At 39.9% G+C, this 17,803-nt stretch overlaps 1 non-coding gene across 1 annotated transcript; it reads left to right on the top strand.

The window, feature by feature from the left end:
• Positions 1 to 14,590: 14,590 nt before the first annotated feature.
• Positions 14,591 to 14,697, top strand: LOC145135313 (small nucleolar RNA R71). Its single transcript, XR_013719775.1, has one exon. It is a non-coding gene; the product is annotated as a small nucleolar RNA R71 (small nucleolar RNA).
• Positions 14,698 to 17,803: the final 3,106 nt, after the last annotated feature.

Genomic DNA, 17,803 nt, shown 5'->3' on the forward strand with positions numbered 1-17,803 from the left:
TCTGAGGTAATGATAGTAGTGTCGATCGGTCATCGGGAGCATTCCAGTCATGAGCTGAGGGTCGGGGAGGGCATACCAGACTCATGATGTGGGCTCAGAGGCAATCCAGACCTATGCTGAGGACCACGTGAGGGTATTGCAGTCATAGGCTGTGGGCACAGAGATTGTGTTGGTTATTTTTTTTGCGGTAGGAGCGCGTTCGGATTGGATGTATTGTTGAAGATTCGGGGGAGTTGCACTCGGTCGTGACGAAACTGAGGAGGGTGGATGAGACGCAAGGATAGATCCTTGGGTCTCAAGTTATGAGTAGACTCGGGTTTTGTTCATAGAGGTATTCCAATCTAGGGTATTCCATCCTAGGGATGGTCGGGCCCTGTGATTGATTGGACCTGATATGTTTGGTATTCCAGGGCGAGGCTGGTTGGGCCAGGTATGGGTGTTCGTGTTTCAGTGGATTTATTTTGTAGGATGTTGAGGGACAAATATCTTCTCAGCACAAAAGGGGTTCGCTCCAGGAAGAGGAAAATTCAGATTTCTGATACTTTAGATCATCAGGATTTTGTCAAGTTGGCTAAGTGGCCTGAAGGATGGACCTTATCAAAAGGTTTGATAGGGATTCACATCACCTCTCACGTTCGTACTTGCGAAAGTGCGTCATGGATCAGGAGGCGGTAGTATCGTTGGATGACGTTCAGGTCGGTGAGCACCTGGATTATGTGGGAAGGCCTGTGGCCATTCTGGAGAGAGGGGTGAAGTTCTGCAGGACAAGGAGGCACCTTGGGTAAGGGTGCAGTGGGAACACCAAAGAGGGGCCGAGTGGACGTGGGAGCCGGAGGCAGAGATGCGGGAGCACTATCCGAGGATGTTCAACGCAGCAGACTTCGAGGACGAAGTCTAGTTCAAGTGGGGGAGAATTGTAACACCCTGATTCTCGAATACCAATATATGGTTATGAATTCTCATGAATTCAAGGTCTACTCGACGAGTTGGTTGCCTGACTCGTCGAGTAGCAGCGGGTTTGGACCACGTGTTAAGTGACCAACTCGCCGAGTCGGAAGAGTGACTTGACGAGTTGGAGCTGGAAGGTAAAACCCTAATTTCCGGGGTTTGGCACCCTATTTAAAGAATCATAAGCCACATTCAGCCTCTTTACATTCCCTTGAGATCTTAGCAAACCCTAATACGTGTGTGTGTGGCCCATTGTATGTTTTAAGCTTTGGAAGAGGATTCTTGGTGAGAAGAGCTTGGGGGAAACAAGTGGATTGAAGCAAGGAATTCGTGGGGATCAAGATCTACTTCAGTTGGCATCTTTTGGGAAGGTATTAAGCTGTTATCCCAACTCCATTTCATTCTAGATCTCTTTGGATGAAATTAGGGCTTCTTGCTTTGGTTATGAAGCTATTTTTTTTTGGGTATGAGCTCAGATCTGAAGTTGTAACTTCAGATCTGAACTCTCTTTGATTTGTAAGTCTATAAAGCTATCAGCTTTGGCAAGTATGAACCCTTCCTTAGGTGTAAAACCCCATTTCAAGCTTGGATTTGGCATTATGAGTCATTAGAGCCTTGCATGCACGTAAAGTTTGCAAATTTACGTGATAAGCATGCCTTGGGAAGTTGGATATGCAGTATGGAGTCTTAGTGTGGCGTAAAAAGCTTCTGTATGGATGAAGGACTGAAGGGACTCGGCGAGTCGCATGGTAGACTCGGCGAGTCATATGAAGATGGTCATGAACTCGACGGGTTGGATGAACAACTCGGCGCGTCCGATGAAGATTGCCTTTGACTCGGTGAGTGGCATGGTGACTCGGCGAGTTGAGGTCAACATGGACTGTTGACCTTGATAGTTGACTTTGACTTTGACCAAGGGTTGACCGTTTTGACTTTTGAGGATAATTGGTAAGCGGGTATTTATGATTGGATCATTAATGGTTATAGGTGTTGGAGTTTGGGACAGTGTTTCGGGAGCGTATTTTCGTGGTTCAGTCGGGCATTGCAAGGTGAGTTATCCTCACTATATCAACAGGGTCTAAGGCACCAATGCCGACCCTTTATGGTTTGTATTTGGATTATTGCATGATATGCTTACTGATTTATATCCTGGTAGTTAGGATGGTGATATGCTATGTTAGTGACCGGTTAGGTCGATATCCTGGTTATAGGATTGTTGATATGTTTATTGATCTGTTAGATCGGCGTCCTTGTAATTAGGACGATATTATGTTTAGTGACCTGGTTAGGGTCGGTATCCTGGTATATAGGATGATGCTATGTTAGTGACCGGTTAGGTCGGTATCCTGGTTAGGATGTTGCTATACTATATGTTCGGTTTGTCTGTCTATGGACTGTTATGTGATTACCTGTTATATGTGCACATGGTTATTTTCTTGATGTTTGGGTTGAGTCGGTCCTGCTTCGTGCTGAAGGCCAACATACCCTATGAGCGGTCCGGATAGACTGTAGGCCCGTATGGCGGTCCAGTCATACCGAAGGCTCATGATAGATCCAGATAGATTATAGGCCCAGTGCGGGCGGTCCAGTCATACTGTAGACTCAGAGAGTGGACCGGGTGGACTGAAGGCCCGGTGCGGGCGGACCAGTCATACTGTATACTCGAGATGCATGGCTGTTTTGTATTTGTTGATATGATATGATTATAGTTATATGAGGTTGGTATTTTGGGGGTAACTCACTAAGCTTTCGGGCTTACAGTTTCAGTTTATTGTTTCAGGTTCAGCGGATGGCCGCGGGTAGGCGAAGGCGTGACCGTACACTTCCTCGATTTATGATTATGATTTCTGGGAACTCTGATGTATAAAGTATTTTGAAAACAAATTGTAATAACTGAATGGTTTCAAATGAATCAAAAAGTTTTAAAGTGGCTCGAATTTTTGGGATGTTACAAATAATTGCTAGTTTAGTTATAGTTTGATATGGTTGTAATTTGAAGTTTGTTACTTGTTAGTTTGGTTATATGTGATGGGTTTTGAGCATAAGAAACAAAAACCTATGTGTGCATGCAACCCTAATTGAAGATCTATGTTTTCTCTAATTGAACATACAACATTTGAACATCAATTGGGAAACCCTAGGAATCCTATATTATTTTCGAAATTAGCATCTAGGGTTAGGAAACATACCTTTGATTGTTATTGATGAATAACAAGAAACCCTTGTGTTGTTGAAGCTTAGAGAGCAAGCACCACAAATGTTGTGCCTCTAATGGTTCACACCTAAACCCTAACGACCAAAGAGCTTGAAGAGAGAGAGAGAGGAGAGAGGTAGAATTTCGGCCCTAGCTTCCCTAAGAATGATTGGACGAAAATATGAGGCTTAAGGGCCTTTATATAGTGTACCCAGAAACCCTAGATAAGTCCCAAAACAATAAAATAGCATTATCTTACTTTTGGTATTTATCTAGTTTCCTAATTATCTTCCAAGGATAATTCCAGATATTCTAGATATTCTAGATCCTCTAGAACCATAGAAAAACGTACAAGGCTCTAGGATGGTTCTAGAATGCCTCTTGTTCAACTATTAAACAGTTGCACTTTAGCCCTTACACTTTTAATTAATTCCTTTAATTCCAAAAATTAATTCCAATTAATTTCTGATTAAATATTAATTAAATATAACTATTTCTAATTAATATATTATTCTCATAATATATTAACAAATAATTTATTTCAATTTATTAATCAAATAATAAATTCAACATCTCTCTCCAAAAGTCATCCTATCCAGTTGCTAGTTTTGAGGGCAACCCAAAAGGACTGTGCTGCTATCAGTTCAAGTATATACCAATTATAGTTATGGGTTTAGACACCTAATCCAACAGTCTTCCACTTGGATAAGTCTAATAACTATAGCTGCCAGTATTACTTCCAAAACTGATTAACAAATTATAGCTCTCAAAAGCTGATGTCGAACTCTAACCCAGTCAGTTACGTGTCCTAAGATAAGTGATCAAATATTCCTCCATTATACAAGATGTCGTACAGACATAAGACATGGATTATAATCAATATCATTATCCAAGTTTTGTTTCCCGATTTCTGATTTATGACGACTGATTCAGACTACCACTTGAATACATCAATTTAGTCCAGGCTTGGCCAAGCGCTTTAGATGTCGACATCAAATTGTCGAGGGGCCCACAGATATCGCTTTTCCCGTTAGGGAAAAAGAAACGAATAAACTTCGACTTATATTCTTGCAGTATTCACTCATCAAATCATGTACACCAATACGTTTTATAACATCAAGTTACTAATGCGTTTACGTATTATCTATGCACAACTGACTAGTAAACAACAACTCATATATCTCCGTTTCAAGAATATAAGATATTATCGTCTCAAAATTACTCGTGATAAAATCCATGAAGTAATTTTTTGAGAGTGAGTTTATCCAATACTCAAAATCCCCATTTTCCAAGTACTCATGAACATTGTAGCAAAGCCATTTCTATGTATAATCTCTATAGACAATCTATAATTCAATTCATGACAGTTTTAATTCACTACTTACTTCCATAGTACGAGCGACTGTGGAGTTTTGAATAATCCAATTATTCGGGAAGTAAAACATGCAAAGTGAAACACAATAACAACCTAACTAACTATGGTCTCAAAGCTATTGAATATTGATGTGTGTAAAATGCACTGGTTTTAATCCAACTTTTGAGTTATAAATTAAGCACACAAAGGCAGTGAACCTGTCTTTTAGTGGTATAGTTAGGTAAGTAGAGTGTCGAACTCAGGGAACGGTAAATTAAAACTAAAGACTAATTTTATCTAAATTAAATAGTAAATATGGGTTTTCTCTAGTTTTACAAGACTAGAAACTTACTAATACTACTTGAGCTAAGAACTAGAAAAACAAAGATTTAACTGAACTCAATAATAAAAGGGACTTCTGTTTAGTTCAACTCAATTGATCCTATGGTTGATATTATGGTAATAGTGCAATGGATTAATTCTTCTATTGGCTACCGATTCAAGTGATTAGCCTTGCGTTCGCTACGATAATCCTTAGAAAACAAACTAACTCAAACAGTGATCAGTTGTCTAATTTAATTTAATTCACTAGATTATTTATTCGGGTTAATTTAGACTTGTAATAGCTAACTAAATTGGTCCTTTAGTTAACCTCTTGCTGATGGTCATCAAACAAGCTCACACATTAATTTACCTAATTTTTCTTATTAATTCTAGTTTCACGTTCGTTAGTCCTAGACATATGATAAAGTGGTCACATAAACATATGGGGTTGATAATTAAAAGATGTTCATACTATTCAATTATCTTCCTATTAACAGAAAATTAGTTATCATTCACACATAATGTTCTTTAACAAGCTAGAATCAACAAAATCACCAATATTAAATTAATCCTACCATAAAATCAAACCATAATATCAATTTTGTATCCCCAAACAGAAGTTTAAGAGTTTTAGCTCATGATTGAGGTAATTAACAGTAATAAAACGAATTCTAATTGTCTAACCATAATTGAGAAACAATAGATTAAGTAGAATGATGAGAATGTGCCTCAAATCTTCTTCGGAATTGGATTCTAGGTTGTATCTTCATTCTCTAGGGTTCTTCTAGCTCTTCAATCGCAGCTTGCTTCTCCCCAAAGGTTTTAGCAGCCCTTCCATCGGATTAAGACCCGCTATTTATAATTATCACAAAACAGGGGCTACTCGGCGAGTAGTTCGTGGACTCGCCGAGTACTAGTGTGAAATCCGTGTTCGGCAAGGAATCTTGACTTTTCTTTCGGGAACATTCTAATGAACTCGCCGAGTACGTGCGTGGACTCGCCGAGTAAGTGTGTAGTTTTCCCTTTTCCTTCATTCTTTGGTCTCTAATTGCTTCTCCTTTTCCTTCTGCTTCCAAGCATGTCTTTTGGACTGAAAACACAATATAAGCATTATTAAGTACCTTTTGTCCATATTATGCATATAATTAGCCAAAAATGAATAGAAATATATGTTAAACATATGATTAATTATGCACATATCAAAATACCCCACACTTGACTTTTGCTTGCCCCCAAGCAAAACTGAATTTTAACACATTAGAATCACATAGGACAACTCACGTCGAACCCAGCCATTATGCCAAGACCGCAACACGCACATTTGTGTCTAAAATTCCTAATAACCCCCCATACTCTAAATACTCACAATCCTCATAAACATTCGCCCACTCACCCCGAACTATGCTCATTTTATGCATCCCTCCGAATCCATCCTCAGAAAACCTCTTAACCTCTAGGTGTTTTTGGTTGAGTAACCCAAGCATACATAATCTAGATAATTACAATGTATGATACCACATTGGAGCTCTTTGGAATTCTTCATTTCTTTGGCATTTGATCTTTGATCTCTTTGAATTCACCACTTTGTTGTTTGGTTTTTGGTATCTTCAACTTTTTGAATTTCTTGGAATTTTTGATCTTCTAATTTCATATTTGACTTTGATGCTCCAAAAATTCTTCAAACTTTTCTTTTGTAATTCTCTTTTTTTTTTTTTCATGTAACTCACTTTTTTTTCACTCAAAACCTACATGCTTAAGCAAGGGCACTCAACTTCAACCTTTATTGATTAATGATAACAATTTTCCTGGATACATTTCAAGTACACGATGCTAAACATATTGCATCCTTCGGGCTAAGCGAGGCTGTGTTTTTGTCCCATGATTTCACTAGAATAAGGGAGCCACAAATGCACTATAACGTATAGGCTCAACTAAACATTTGGGTCCTCATGGAATCATCAAATATAATACTAGCATGATCCCTAATTGTTTTTACCAAAATATCTAAATTAGCCCTAGCAATTTTATGCAAAATTTTAAAATTAATCTAAATTTTAACTAAATGTAACCAACCCCCTACCCCACACTTAATTTATGCAATGTCCCTATTGCATATTAGGCATGAATAAGAAACATAAAAATAAAGAGGGAATTGGAACAAACTCCCCTGGGATAGTAGTGGCGAGGCTGATCATCTTCAATTTAGCTCCATCTTTGAATGACTTTAAACATGGGAATAGCTCATCCATGTCTTGGGTATCATGTCGCGTGTGGTAGACTTGCAAATGACTCAAAGATGTAGGATACAGCTCCTAGAAACCTTCAGCAATGATCCTCTATGAAAGAGTTGGATAAAACTGCAACGAACGTGCCCAAAACAACTCTGGAATCCGAAAAATGATGATGGACTCGGCGAGTAAGTCGTGTACTCGGCGAGTATGTTGCTAACTGGCAGAGAAGTCGTGAATTTGTCCATGCACTCGCCGAGTAGGGTATGTGCACTCGGCGAGTAGGCGCTGAGTTTTCCATTCGACTGAAGTGCTGGATTGGGGTAATTCAGTGACTCTTTTTCTAATTACTTCAGTAATAAAGCACTCTACACTCCCAACTCTAACGGACTCGAACTTAATGGAAAAGACTTCGCACTCCCAATTGAACATTCTTTACTTGAACCTTGACCCATAAGACTTCTAAATGCATCCTAACCTTCCAATCCTGAAAAAAAAATAGACAAAATTGAAAGCAACCAAAAGTCCTAACGAGAAATAAAATCATCCAAGTTTAACAAGATGTCCAAATCAAACATCACGAAAATAAATTAAAAACACAAAAGAAACATTCTTCATTCTTCATCATCTACGTCGGCTCCTCCAGCTCCACTTCCTCCTCCTTCATTGCCTTTCCTCATCCTTTCTTCCCAACTCATGATGTGGGGGTAGCCGGGTCCAGGTCTCGGTGCGATGTTCATTTGTTGGAAGAGATAGTCAAATGATTGATTGTTATAGTTAACTCCTCTTCCAATATCATCCAAGTAGCGCCGGTACTCAAGTTGATTCCATCCATCGTTCTCTTCTTCCACCGGAATAACCGGTGGGTCTTCCCGTACCCGCTCACTTCTTTGCCTCACTCGCCTTCCCGGCTCCTCGGGGTTAACCGGCTCATCCGCATGAGGAATAGAAAAAGAATCACCAAATTTTTCCACAATCCTTGCCCTCCTATATAATGCGGTGTTGAACGGAGGGGGATAAATGACCGTCAGCGCCCTTGACTCTTGCAAATCTAATACCCCAAATGACCTTGCAAGCCTCGTCACAAACATCCCTCCATTAATCTTGGAGTTCATCTTCTCCTTAACAACCCCTTCAGCAAGATACTTGGCTATGCGATAGGGGAGATTGCAGAAAACATCGGGAGTAATAATACTCCAAAGATAAAAGATGTCAAGGTTCGGGACCTTGTCCCAGTCCTTTCGCATATTAATCGTGCTGGCAATGAACCGATGAATGAGACGGTGGATCGGTGAACGTATGTGACCCTCCTGTGCGGTAGATGGGATGTACACCCGGTTAGCAATAGTATTCCACCAGGTAGAAGCAACCACTCCCTCGGGGAGATCTTTGTGGCAATTCTCTAAAAAAACTTCAAAATCTTCATTCAACATAGTGCTTTGCTCATAGATTCCAAGCCTCCATGAAAATTCAGCCATGCTGCATTGTCGCAGCTCCCCACCAAGAGAAAAGGAAACTACATTGGGATTGTAGTACTCACTACCACCTCGGAATGAGATGGTAGCAAAAAACTCCCAACATAATTCAGCGTAGACTGGTTCTTGAATTTTGAAAAGCTGTAACCAACCATCACATATGATGGTTGAATCCCCCAAATTACATTCTTTCACCAAATATGGTGTTAGCTCTTCTTCCAAACCAACTTTCCCCATCCAATCCCAATCCACTGCATTGGGTAAATGAATCTCTTTCTGTTTTAAAGCCTCTAACTTGTTTTTGGCACGGGCTTGAGACGATTTAGATGTGATTTGGCGGAACGAGAGCCACGGGATGTCCCCTTGGCTTCCCCCTCTTGAAGACTGACCTCGTCTGGACATGGTACCTGCATGACAACATTAAGAAAGCACAAACAAACAACACCCAGTAATTAAAATTGAATAAAACAGATCTGTATAGCCTCCTACTCGCCGAGTTCATGTCCTACTCGGCGAGTAGGATGAACATCGGGACCAGAATCTGTCGAACACATATGGGTCACTTAAAACACCCAATTTTGCACAGGGGTTTGCTGTACTAAGCCCATTAACCACTAAACCAAAAGAAAATTCTCCTAACGACTCCTAATTTATGGAAAAACTAAAACCCTAGAATTCGAGGAAACCCCCAAATCCGAATTTAGATAAAATAGGGCAAATCAGTGATAAAGCTTGAACCTTTGATGAGTTTTTAAGTGTAAAGATCATACCCTTTCCCTTGAAAGTCGAGGATTAAGCCAAAAATCACAGAAATCGCTTGAAGGAGGCTGTGCACGGCGAGTGTGTGGGTAAAATGGGTAAAAACCCTTATTTTTCAGATTTTTATACCGTCTGTGTAAGTTGGCTACTCGCCGAGTATAAATGCTTTTACGTGGTTTTTTTTTTTGGTTATTTATGCAAGCACTCGCCGAGTACTCGTACCTACTCGGCGAGTAAAGCTTGAAGTTTGACAAAAATTGAATTAAATTTTTTTTTATATTTATTTTTTTTATTTTCTAACCCACTACCCCACACTCTAGGCATTGCTTGCCCTCAAGCAATCATTTAGAACATATTTCCAGAAGAAGATGAATGAAAAAGATCCTAAAGAATTAAAAAGAAAGTAAAGGAAAAAGAAATGCAAACTCTAAACTCGGGTTGCCTCCCGGAAGCGCTTCTTTTGAAGGAGTCATTAGCTGGACTCCTCCCATTCTACGTGGCTGCAATCCCTTCCAGCAACATCAACTCTTCCATGCCGTCATTCCTTGGAACTCCTTCTTCATACTTTTTGACTCTATGTCCATTGACCTTGAACGGGGTGCCATCTTTTGACAATAGCTCTATAGCACCATGTGGAAACACCTTCTTCACCAGAAAAGGACCTTCCCATCTTGACTTGAGTTTGCCCGAGAAGAGTTTTAACCTTGAATTAAAGAGCAACACCTTTTGCCCTTCATGAAATTCTTTATTTTCCTTGATCCTCCTGTCATGCCAATTCTTAGTTTTCTCTTTATAGATCAAAGAACTAGTGTATGCATCATTTCTAAGTTCCTCAAGAGCATTCATTTGCATTAACCGGTTGTTCTTGAGCTCCTCCATGTTGAAGTTGCACATCTTTAAAGCCCAAAAAGCTTTATGCTCTATCTCCACCGGTAAACGACATTGCTTTCCATAAACTAACCTATATGGTGTAGTACCAATAGGGGTTTTGAAAGCTGTACGGAAGGCCCAAAGTGCATCGTCTAGCTTATCCGACCATTCTTTTCGATTGCTCCCCACCGATTTCTCCAAGATTCTCTTTAAAGCTCGATTTGTCACTTCGGTTTGTCCACTAGTTTGTGGATGGTAGGATGTTGAAAATTTATGGGTTACCCCATATTTACTTAGCACCTTCTCTAGTTGATCATTGGCAAAATGAGTGCCTCGGTCACTTATGAGAGCTTTCGGGACCCCAAATCTTGAAAATAACTTCTTTAAAACCCTCACCACTACCCGACCGTCATTAGTTGGCAAAGCTTGTGCCTCCGCCCACTTGGATACATAATCCACCGCCACCAATATGTATTTGTTGCCTTTGGATATGGGAAATGGTCCCATGAAATCGATCCCCCACACATCAAATACTTCGCACACTTGGATACTATGTTGTGGCATTTCATTTCGAGATGAAATGTTTCCAGCTCTTTGACATGCATCACATTCTTTGACAAATTGGGTTGCATCTTTAAAAATCGTGGGCCAGTAAAACCCAGTGTCAAAGATCTTCATAGCAGTGTAATGTGCTCCATGATGTCCACCCGTGGGCCCGCTATGACATTGCTCCAATATTTTCCAGCTTTCATTCCCGAACACGCATCTTCGTATGATTCCATCCGCGCAGCTTCGGAAAAGATATGGTTCATCCCAAAAGTAATACTTTATCTCGGAAAAGAATTTCTTCTTTTGTTGACTTGTGAAATCTTTTGGGAGGTAATTGCTAGCTAAGTAATTAGCTATATTTGCAAACCATGGTTCTTCTCCCACAGTCACCATAATATACTCGTCCGGAAAATCATCTCCAACTCTATCTTCTTGCAATCGCGGGTTTTCAAGCCTTGACAAGTGGTTAGCTGCTACATTCTCCATTCCCTTTTTGTCGCGTATCTCTATGTCAAACTCTTGAAGAAGTAGAACCCATCGTATCAATCTTGGCTTGGCATCCTGTTTGGCAAACAAATACTTGATAGCAGAGTGGTCAGTAAAAACAGTTGTTTTAGATAAAACTAAATAAGGGCGGAATTTATCAAAAGCGTACACCACAGCTAATAATTCCTTTTCCGTGGTGGTGTAGTTTTCTTGGGCTGGATTTAAAGTCTTGCTAGCATAATATATGGGTTGGAAGTGCTTATCAACCCTTTGACCAAGGACAGCTCCTAATGCAAAATCACTAGCATCACACATTATTTCAAATGGTAAATTCCAATTTGGTGCAACAATGATCGGGGCATTAGTCAATTTTTCCTTTAAAAATTCAAATGCCTCTAAACACTCTTTAGTAAAATTAAATGGTGCATCTTTTAGGAGTAATTGTGTTAGAGTTCTAGTTATTTTAGAAAATTCTTTGATAAGACGCCGGTAAAAACCCGCGTGTCCTAGAAAACTTCTAATACCCTTCACATTAGTTGGTGGAGGTAATTTGGCAATGGTGTCAATCTTTGCCCGATCCACTTCAATTCCCGATTTGGAAACCTTGTGGCCCAAAACTATACCCTCCTTAACCATAAAGTGACATTTTTCCCAATTAAGGACTAAGTCGGTCTTTTCACACCTAGCAAGCATTAGGTCAAGATTTGTGAGACAATCATGGAAGGAAGATCCAAAAACAGAAAAGTCGTCCATAAAGACTTCCATGAATTTTTCCACCATGTCGTGGAATATGGCTGTCATGCACCTTTGAAATGTCGCGGGTGCATTGCATAGCCCAAAGGGCATGCGTCGATAAGCAAAAGTCCCACTTGGGCAAGTGAATGTGGTATTTTCTTGGTCCAATGGGTCTATGGGTATTTGGAAATAACCCGAAAATCCGTCTAGGAAGCAATAATAACTATGACCCGATAATCTTTCTAACATTTGATCAATAAAGGGTAAGGGAAAATGGTCTTTACGAGTGACATCGTTTAGTTTTCGATAATCGATGCACACTCTCCAACCGGTTACCGTTCGTGTCGGAATAAGCTCATTCTTTTCGTTGGTTATGGCCGTCGTCCCTCCTTTCTTGGGCACCACTTGAACCGGACTCACCCACGGGCTGTCGGAAATGGAATATATAATCCCCGCATCTAAAAGCTTGACCACTTCTTTCTTGACCACCTATTGCATATTTGGGTTTAGTCTTCTTTGGTGCTGCACAACCGGCTTTGCTCCTTCTTCCAGGTTAATCTTGTGTGAACAATAAGAGGGACTTATTCCCTTGATGTCGGTAATGCTCCATGCTATGGCCCGTTTTCGCTTCTTCAAAACTTGCACTAGTTCTTCCTTTTCAGAGTTGGAAAGGTCAGAGGCTATAATGACTGGCTTTTGATGGCCATCTTCAAGGAAGGCATACTCCAAATGTTCTGGTAACTTTTTGAGCTCAGTTTTTGGGTTCTGTTTGTTGCACTCGCCGAGTGTAGGTAAGGGACTCGGCGAGTTGGTAGCTGACTTTACGAATTCTGTTTTTTTTTCGCTTGGACTCGGCGAGTAGATCGGCCGTACTCGGCGAGTTGAAGTGTCAGATTGCCTCATCAACTCTTCAAACTCAGCTTCTTCCAGCAGCCTCTCGATGTCCATTAAGTCTTTTTCTGCATCAAATTCTTCATCAGAAATTGTGAACTTGCTGGAATCTTCACTTATGCATTCCTCCAATAATTCATCAAGCATGTCAATTGAGAATGTTGTGTCGTCACTATTCTGTGCATACTTCATAGCTTGATCAACCCCAAATGTGACTGAATCTTCTCCTACCCGCAAAGTGAGCTTCGAGTCCCTCATGTCTACTATAGCACTTGCCGTGTTGAGGAAGGGTCTTCCAAGGATGATTGGGACTTGAGGATCCGCCTCCATGTCTAGAATTATGAAATCAACGGGAAAGACAAACTTGTCCACTTTGACCACTAAGTCTTCACATATTCCTCTTGGGAAAGTGATTGTCTTGTTAGCTAAATGAATCGCCATACGAATTGGTCTTGGTTCCGGGAGATCCAGCTTCTTGAAGAATGAATAAGGCATTAAATTCACACTTGCTCCTGAATCAGCCAAGGCATGAGTGGTAGCTAAATTGCCAAATTGGCAAGGTAAAGTTAAGCTCCCCGGGTCACCCTTCTTCTTTGGTAGTTTGTTGAGCATGGCGGCTGAGCAATTCTCATTGAGGACTACCTTCTTCACTTCCTCCATCTTCCTTCTATTAGTGAGAAGTTCCTTAAGGAACTTTGCATATTTGGGCATTTGTGCGACAGCCTCGATGAAGGGTATGTTGATTTGAAGAGCCTTTATATGATCTAGAAACTTCTGGTACTCCTCTTCCTGCTTCGCTTTCTTAGCTCGGGCTGGGTATGGCAATGGCGGCTGGTAAAACTTTTCAGGGGTCTGATTGTTCGGATTTGGCAGTGGACTCGCCGAGTCCCTATTCTTTACTCGGCGAGTAGAGCTGTCAGATTGAAGATTTTGATTTTCTGCTTGATTTTCTGCTTCCTCCTTCTGTGATTCTTTGGGTGCTTCATTCTGAATAGGGGCCAAAGGAATGATTATTTTCCCACTTCTTGTTGTGACTATGTTTATGTGCGCGCCTCGTGGGTTGTTTTCGGTTTTGCTAGGAAGTTCGCCCGGTGATCTTTGGTTTATTTGTTGAGCAAGTTGCCCTAGCTGTGTTTCTATGTTGTGGATAGATGCTTGCTGGTTTCTAAGCATGGTCCTTGTTTCTTGAATTGCAGCATCATGATCACTATGTCTCTTTTTTGAAGCAGCTAGAAATTTGGTAAGCATTTCTTCCAAACTTGGTTTTCTTTCTTGTGATGGCTCCTCCTTTTGGTAAAAACCCCTTCCCTTTTGCTTGAACTTCTCCTCCTTAGCCTTCTTGTACTCGTCATAAGGGAGCCACTCTTTCTTTGGTCTACGCCAATCTTCATCATATCGGTCCCCACTTGAGTAAGAAACTTGCACCTTTTTGTTGCCATTCTCATCCAAATCGCAGTCTCTAGTAAGGTGAGGCCCATTGCAATTTTCGCAACCCACCCGAATAGCATGTATCGTTTGGTCCATTTTATCCATCCTCCTATCCATGGTTTTTAGCATAGCCATAACTGCTGACAAGTCTTCTGAAGCTGCATAGGCGGCCCCCCTCGTCACATCATTTCTTGGATTGTGGTATTCTCTAGAATGCTTAGAGAATTCTTCAATTAGTTGCTTTATCACTGGAGGTGCCTTTTTCGTGAGTGGACCTTGCGAGTCAAGTAATTGCCTAGTGGTAACATTTACTCCATCATAGAAGATGGAGACTTCTTGTTGACTATTGAGGTCATGATGTGGGCAATTCCTTAGCAGGCTCTTGTACCTCTCCCACGCTTCATATAGTGATTCTCCAGCTTGTTGTTCAAAGTTAGCTATGGCTTTCTTTAGCTTGGATATCTTGGATGGCGGGCAGAATTGATCAATGAACTCTTCTTTCATTTGGGCCCATGTAGTGATAGATCCTGGGGGCAATGACTTGAGCCAATCCTTGGCAGCACCCTTCAAAGTAACCGGAAGCATGCGAAGTAGCTGAGTTTCCCGAGGCACATTTGGAACATTGAATTAATCAGCTACATCATTGACTTCGTCCAAGTGTTTATAAGCGTCTTCGTGGTCTTTGCCTGTGAAGGGGATCTCCTTAAGTAGAGCCAGGATGTGACCCTTGAGCTCAAAAGTAGCAGTAATGGGGATTGCGGGTTGCACAAGTCCCGGTCCAGTATCATCGCGTATACTCTTCTTCCATTCCCCCATGGGGACTTCATCAATGTTAGCCATGAGAACAGCTAATTCGTCGTCGGAATCGGAAATGTGACCGAATGTAGGGTCTTCTTCTTCCTCGGTCTCGTGCTCGGCGTCTTCTTTAATAGGGTCTTCGATTGTCAAAGAGGCGCTAGATGCTCCTGATTTGCTGCTCTTCTTCTTGCTGAAAACGGACTTTAGGTTCTTTAGTGGTGAATTCCTTGAAGAAGCGGATTCTCCAACGGATTTTCCTTTGTTCTTCCTTAGGGCGGATTCCGGGTCGTCTAGAGGAGGGATCAAAGGTGTATCAGATCCTCGGGTCATGAAACAACTGCAAATAAAACAAGAAAAACGCGTAAAAAGAACAAAAATGAAATAAAAGCTAAAACTGTGAACAATGATGCACTCGCCGAGTTTCGTCGAGTGCACTCGGCGAGTTCAAGGTAAAAACATAAAAATTTTCTACTTAATTTATTAAAACAGGGATTGATCAAAACTTATACTAACTACTAAATTACCTCAGAGTTAACTTTGTGTAAGATAAATCCCACACAAATGATCGATAAAAATAGAAATTAGTGCTAATTTAGAACCGTTCCCCGGCAACGGCGCCAAAAACTTGATGTGTGTAAAATGCACTGGTTTTAATCCAACTTTTGAGTTATAAATTAAGCACACAAAGGCAGTGCACCTGTCTTTTAGTGGTATAGTTAGGTAAGTAGAGTGTCGAACTCAGGGAACGGTAAATTAAAACTAAAGACTAATTTTATCTAAATTAAATAGTAAATATGGGTTTTCTCTAGTTTTACAAGACTAGAAACTTACTAATACTACTTGAGCTAAGAACTAGAAAAACAAAGATTTAACTGAATTCAATAATAAAAGGGACTTCTGTTTAGTTCAACTCAATTGATCCTATGGTTGATATTATGGTAATAGTGCAATGGATTAATTCTTCTATTGGCTACCGATTCAAGTGATTAGCCTTGCGTTCGCTACGATAATCCTTAGAAAACAAACTAACTCAAACAATGATCAGTTGTCTAATTTAATTTAATTCACTAGATTATTTATTCGGGTTAATTTAGACTTGTAATAGCTAACTAAATTGGTCCTTTAGTTAACCTCTTGCTGATGGTCATCAAACAAGCTCACACATTAATTTACCTAATTTTTCTTATTAATTCTAGTTTCACGTTCGTTAGTCCTAGACATATGATAAAGTGGTCACATAAACATATGGGGTTGATAATTAAAAGATGTTCATACTATTCAATTATCTTCCTATTAACAGAAAATTAGTTATCATTCACACATAAGGTTCTTTAACAAGCTAGAATCAACAAAATCACCAATATTAAATTAATCCTACCATAAAATCAAACCATAATATCAATTTTGTATCCCCAAACAGAAGTTTAAGAGTTTTAGCTCATGATTGAGGTAATTAACAGCAATAAAACGAATTCTAATTGTCTAACCATAATTGAGAAACAATAGATTAAGTAGAATGATGAGAATGTGCCTCAAATCTTCTTCGGAATTGGATTCTAGGTTGTATCTTCGTTCTCTAGGGTTCTTCTAGCTCTTCAATCGCAGCTTGCTTCTCCCCAAAGGTTTCAGCAGCCCTTCCATCGGATTAAGACCCGCTATTTATAATTATCACAAAATAGGGGCTACTCGGCGAGTAGGTCGTGGACTCGCCGAGTACTAGTGTGAAATCCGTGTTCGGCAAGGAATCTTGACTTTTCTTTCGGGAACATTCTAATGAACTCGCCGAGTACGTGCGTGGACTCGCCGAGTAAGTGTGTAGTTTTCCCTTTTCCTTCATTCTTTGGTCTCTAATTGCTTCTCCTTTTTCCTTCTGCTTCCAAGCATGTCTTTTGGACTGAAAACACAATATAAGCATTATTAAGTACCTTTTGTCCATATTATGCATATAATTAGCCAAAAATGAATAGAAATATATGTTAAACATATGATTAATTATGCACATATCAAATATAAATAAAACTCTTATTATTTAATCACCATATTAATTAGAGTTTATTCATTGTATAATGTTTCGAGTAATCAACTAAACACTTGAATTAAACATCAGTCATGCCATGTTATAAACATGCATACTATGTCTCTCTATGGTCCTTCCTTTGTGAACAGATCGGTTGGACATTATTCCAATGATGCTCATTTCACAATTTCAAATTCTTGTTACTAATAAATGTGTTAAAGTTCAACCTTACATGTAATATCCTTTTGTGATGTCGAGGCTTCAAAGTCATAGAGACTTCGCCAACGATATTACAAAATGTTCCATTGGAACTTTGTTACCTAAAACAATTCCATGGTAACGAAGTCTCAAATTCAAGATACACTCCTTGAACATCTTCCTTGCATTAAAGTTCCTAACTCACATGTAGATTTTATCATCATCTCCCATTATGGAAACATTTGCATATTCCCATATGACCATCAATTCTGATCAAGAAACATCTCAATCTAAAATATGTCACTATGGTCCTTCCAACCAATACTATACTTACAACTATCCACAAGCAACCAATCCTTTTGTATAACCTCAGATTGTTCTTGACAGTTGTTCAACAACTTTAGTCACATCCAGTTCTAGTCCTTTTCCCTCTCAATGCCCTAGGCATTTGGAAAAATCAGAACAAGTAAATATGATAGCATATGTAATCAATCCTATATCCGAAGCATATGAGATTCAATTCATTATGTCTTACATAAAGACCTGAGA

This window comes from Lactuca virosa, chromosome 8 (assembly GCF_052849685.1).
Source record: "Lactuca virosa cultivar CGN04683 chromosome 8, Lactuca_virosa_CGN04683_v6, whole genome shotgun sequence".
Taxonomy (NCBI): domain Eukaryota; kingdom Viridiplantae; phylum Streptophyta; class Magnoliopsida; order Asterales; family Asteraceae; genus Lactuca; species Lactuca virosa.